Source organism: Andrographis paniculata, unplaced genomic scaffold (genome assembly GCF_009805555.1).
Source record: "Andrographis paniculata isolate CXL003 unplaced genomic scaffold, ASM980555v1 Contig37END, whole genome shotgun sequence".
In the NCBI taxonomy this organism is placed as follows: domain Eukaryota; kingdom Viridiplantae; phylum Streptophyta; class Magnoliopsida; order Lamiales; family Acanthaceae; genus Andrographis; species Andrographis paniculata.
The window spans coordinates 4,550,870-4,556,869 of record NW_026137570.1 but is presented as its reverse complement, the minus strand read 5'-3'; positions in this window follow the sequence as shown (position 1 = coordinate 4,556,869).

Sequence of the window (6,000 nt, the reverse complement as noted above, 5' to 3'; positions counted from 1 at the left end):
CCCCAAAAACAATATCGAAACCATGAGTGTTCATCAACTACTTTACGTCAAATGTAGGTAGATGATCCAACGCATAACGATGTCTGCCCAATCTTGGATTGGATACGTGCATTGGCCCGTGGTCCATTGTGTAGTGCAACACGGTACTCTTCGTGCATTGTTTCTGGAATATGTTATCGGGTTAAAGATCGGGATGCGGGAAAGAGGACACAATGTGCAGGTGTTATGGTTACGGCAGATACAGTAAGTTACACCTCTGCTAGGGACCATAACCCACGAGAAGGTTTTGTGGCATATTACGGGATTGTTACAGACATTGTAGAGGTGTACTATGACAATCTACAGAAGTACCTTCTTTTAAAATGTGATTGGGTGGATCCAGAGAGAGGTGTTAAAGAAGATGAGTTCAAGTACAAGCTTCTGAACTTCAATCATCTGATATACCCGAAGAACTTGCCCACTGATGAGCCATTTGTCCTGGCAACCCAAGCCAATCAAGTTTGGTACATTGCAGACCCGGTTCAGGAGGACTGGAGTGTTGTTGTTCCGGTAACTCGGAGGGACACATATGATTTGTATAGTACAATCGATCATAGATTCAGTACTAGGTTCGCTTTAGATGACGGAGGCAACACCAGAGAAGTTGCCGACTATTGGCTAAGGGAAGACGTTGAGGGCCAGCTACTTGATGGAACAACACAAATTGACAATGCAGAGATTTCAGCTCGGCATTCGGAGAAAACCTCCAAAGATGAATATGCTTAGTAGTGAAGGAAGAAAGCGGGCATTTTTTATTGTATGTAAATATTGCTTGGTGAACGCCCCCATTTTGACAGTGTGAGAACCACACTTCCTTTTTGAGCTCCAGCATCAGAATAAATTTCACATCTCAACATATGGTACTTTTGTCGTAAGGGTGTATCAGTTCAAGTACGCCTTAGGTAACAACTTTGAGTCAATCATCTCATTTCATCAACTCTGTTTTCTATCGTTGTATGTTCTTCGTCAGCTACATGCATTGTTTGTTTTATTATGTTGTGACTTTTGTGTTGTTTCACACAACTCCCTAATGCTTATATGTTGCAGGTTATGGCAAAAACTAAACGAGGTGCCGTAGGAGGGTCCCAACATCCGACTGGCTCGCTCGTAAGACGTGTTACCCGGGCATCCGCACGCAATAGCCCCGTAGATGGAACTAATGTAGCTAGCAAGAACCCATCACCTATGCGGAAAACTTCAAAGAAAATGACAAAACGAAAGGGAACGCGGGTCTCACCATTGCTCTAGCAAGTTCGCTCCGTCACATCAGAGTGGGAGAAATGGGGCAATATACATGCTCCCACCAAATCAACGACGTCGTCCGCTCGACGAGCAGTACTTCAGGATTCACAGGGGCCTGCAGAGGTAATGTTGTTCTTTTGCGTCACTTGGTTCTTAACTGTGATTGAAATAAGTCCGTAATGTGCTTACAGTATTAAACCCAACAGGAACATAATGCTAAGGATACCCCCCACACAAGTAGATGACGAAAAAATCCCACTGACACAAGACATGGAGACTGGAGAGAGTGATATGCTGTTCTTGGGTGGGGAATTGGGGCCCGACTTTGTGGCGATGGAAGACACCGAGGCGGGCGATATGGCACACTTGGATGGGATAACATCAGATGGCGGTTTGGAAATCATCCTTGACAATTTATGTCTTGCATTAACTAATGACGAAAGTGCTACACACGCTCCTTATAATAACATGTAGTATCTTTTTTGTATTAGTTGGTTCCTCGAAGAAGAAACAGGGAAGGGGGCAGCGAGAATGCCACATGGATGGGGAAAAGATCACAAGATGCTTGTATTTACATCACCGGATGGAGAAAGCATTGTTGGACCTGACGTAAACGAGTACCAGACCGCTATTGGGGTGATTTCACGCAATGGAGCTCGACTTCCTCTGCATTACCCGACATTTGCTGAAATACCGGAGACAAAAAGACAGGGTGCATGGATGGAGGTTCAGGTGATGCAACATTCATTAATTATAAATTCCTTCAATTTTTTTAGAGTTCTATTTACTCTTATACTATCTTGTCTGGACGGGGCGATAACCACGCCACATGTCCTACCAGAGCAACAATGGATTACCAAACTCAGCAGAGAAACTGGTCTTGGTTGACTTACGGGAGGTTTGGAGGCATTGGAAATACAACATCAAATCAACTTACTTCAACTGAATCCAGGATGACAATGAAGCATTAAAAAAGGTTCCTTCTAGCCGGATTGTAGCCGATCAATGGCCGAAGTTGGTCGAGTACTAGCAGGATGAAAAGGTTAAGGTTTGCAATAGAGACGAACAATAATTCAATATTATATTGGCAGAGTCCTATTTGAGATCTAAATAATCCATATAAATGTAGCTTCAATCTAAGAAAAATGCATCTAACATACAGAAAAGAAGCTTCCCGCACCGTACTAGGCGGAAGTCCTTCACGACTCTCGCCGAGGAGGTAGCTTTTATTACAATTAAGAAATCAGTCCAAATTTCTTTGTTTCTATGTTATGCTCTATCCATACATTTTCCTTTTGTATAGTTGATGGGTTTTTCAATGACGCAATGCCTTGTGTTGATGCAGATCAAGGCGAAGGGGAAGGACCCCGATAGTTTAGAGATATGGATATCCAGTCGGACACAGGGCAAGGGAACAGACAATCAACAAACCGAAGAGATATTGATATAATAAATTCATTCCCTATGTTAATACAATTTAGAAATTAACTACCTCTATTAATATATGTGCAAGGTCGGTCTCACTTGATTCTTTTGTTGTAGACATATTTGCAGAATGAGCTAAACAAGATTCCCCCGGAAGGGCGGACTCCGGCTGTTCGGGAGACTCTTTATTATTGAGTATTTGTGTAGTCCCGACCTGCACACAATAGGTTTTTATGTGATGAGGATCACTAAAATATGTTTTGATCTATCAGTGGTCGTTACTCTGAACTTGAACTCATCTGCGGGGGTCTGCTCATATTTAGTGCATAAATGATAATTAATCTCAAATGGCATGATACTACAACACATACATGGAGCAGTCCTATTTGGGGGTAACCGTAAGGAATTATTAATTATTGAAATTATTATTTTAATATTGTACATGATCTGCTGCTTTACGTAGGATTTATTTGTGGATGGTTGGTTTATAGTTTGAGTTGCAAACGCATTGAAAATTAGAAAGTAGTGTAGTTTGGTGCCTAATTAATGGGTCAAATATCATGTATCGTAGTACATGTCCGAATGTACATACTCGTGGTATATAAGTGGGGAAATATACACTTCAAATAATTTATGACATGTTTTACGTACAGCCTTAATGTGTTGATATATACGGTGAACTACATACTTTTAAGTTGCTCTTGTGAATGTTGTAGGTGACACACTTTCCCTGGTCAAGATTTTTGTTACATCCGCCGTAGTCTCGGACACACCCCTTATTTTGCCGACAATTGCTGGGGCGACTACCTTTCGCGACGTGGTCGGTCAAGATCCTATTAAGTGAAACTATAAGGATGTATGGATCTAATTTCACAACTTTTACATATGGCTTCCAAAATTAAAATAATTATTACTTAAACTAAACCTTATTCTGTTTGTAATTGCAGCTCAAGCGCCACCCCTGAAGCATATCGACTGATTCCTTTATGTTTTGCCTCTGTTTGCATTATCAATTGCATGTCGTGAAAGTGATCGGATGGTAGGTTACTATATGAAATACCTATGGAATAGATGCATAGACATTTGGATGTATCCTTTGTGTGGTAAGAATTATTGCTATGGATTGATAGATCTCCCCACTTGCTTATTATTAGGTTGGATGTTTGAAATGCTTGTGTTTGACGGAACATAATGTCAAAGTGGAGATGTTGCTAGCCTTGTTTGATGGGTTAATTTACTTTGTTGTTTGCTGGAGGACATCGACTAGTAAATATTGTTATGTTAATATCCTATGTTGGGATTTCCTTATAGTGTTTATTGTTTTCAATTATGGCCAATCATAATATTTATAGCATGGTTGTATAAGAAAGATCACAGCAGGTTAATTTGTTACGTACAAATTCAACTGTTCCACAACAACTTCTTTTTATGAGACGCTATTTTTTCGTAACAAAAACGAGAAATGACGTAACAAAATGTTGTCCTTGGTGTTTGTTGTTACGACTGGTTCTGTAACCATAAGAATGAATATTTTTGTTAAGGGTTCAATAACGTAACAAAAAAATAAATCATGTAACAAAAAAATGAAATGATGTAACGAAAAGTGGTTTTTTGACATAACAAATATGATGGGATATTTTTGTTACGGCCGGTTTTGTGACCATAAGAGAATATATTGTTAATTACGGCTTCAATGACGTAACAAAAAATCGTAACAAAAAGCATACTCTGACAAGGGATCAGAGTAACATTTTTTGGTAACGCGAGGCATTGTTGTAACAAATATCGTGACTAAAAGACCTGGCACATGCATGGAAAGCATGAATTTTTATTACGAAAAAAAATTTGTAACAAATATCACAACAAAAAGCTTTCCATAAGGATCGTTGACCAAGAGTAGTAGTTACGAAAATGTGCGTGGCAAAAAACATTCGTTACGTGAGTACACGTTACAGATAAACGTCGTCACTAAGGCGTAGCAAACGCAAATTGCACAAAAATTGGTTTTTTGTTACAAATTTCCGGCCGTAGCAGAAAATGGTTTTTTTGGTAGTGAAATAAACAAGCAGGCAAAAACAACAATAGAAGAGCGACTCACACGACTAACCTATCTTCCTCAAGCATGTCTTTGTGCGTCAACTTCACAACAATAATTCCAGGTTCAACCTCATCAAAGGCAAACCACACCTGTAGATAACCACAAGATTCTTACACCATAAGAATAAGGGACAAATAAGACTGAGGAAGCCAAAGAAAGCAAATTAAAACTATCTGCATTTCTAGAGATAACTATAGAGCTCACGAAACTTCTCAAAATGTTTGCCTACATCCCAAAATATAGATATGATCAATACATGCTACATAGTCTAATCATCAAAAGCGGAACATGTCATTTACACGCAATTCCAAATCAATTAACGTAATATGGTTCGTGAACTTGAAATATGTTGATTAGTACAAACCCTACAGACAACCACTGTAAAAGAAACAAGCCAGGAGGTCATTTATAGAAACTTCAAACAGTGAGGCAACATGTAATTCACATTTTTATAATTAAGATTTCAAGTCAGAGAAAAACAATGCTACATTGGGTTCAAAGACTTCTAAGAAAATTACATCATGGTAACACTAGCAATAGGTATCCTAAAGTCAATATTGAACCATTAAAGAGTCAATATCCTAAAAAACGTACATATCATATATTGTATGAAATTGTTGCTTCATACGCTGGAAATGTAATTATTTCCATATCAGGTTCATAAAACTGATATACAACAACTTAAATGCAAAAAAAGAAAAACAACATTACAACAACTTGCTAAACAATTCATGATAATCAAAGTAAAGTACACTGACCTCATCATCACAAATAATTTCTATAAGTTCACCAGTAAAATACTAAGTAAAAATATAATAAAACAAATAATAGGATAATATCCAGATTCAGACTTGATGTAATTGGAAACCCCACAAAACTTTTACTTTATACGTATTTAGTACCTCACGAGCCCCTTTCATTCACCATAAAATTGGTATTTGATCCATTTTAAAACACAATCACTACTAACAAAATATTAATATTAAAGCCATGAATTTCCTGAAATAAGGATCGCCATTTATTCAGTTTAAAATTATAACTTATTAAAGAAAATTTTTACCTGTTCTGGTGTCCCCTGTTATGTTTCCAAAGCAGAAGCCAAAATTAGATAACAAGGTTTCTCCTCTATGGATGGACTTCCAACATGAAAATTTTGGTGAAACTGATCACAAGCATAAAAGGACCAGAGAATTCAA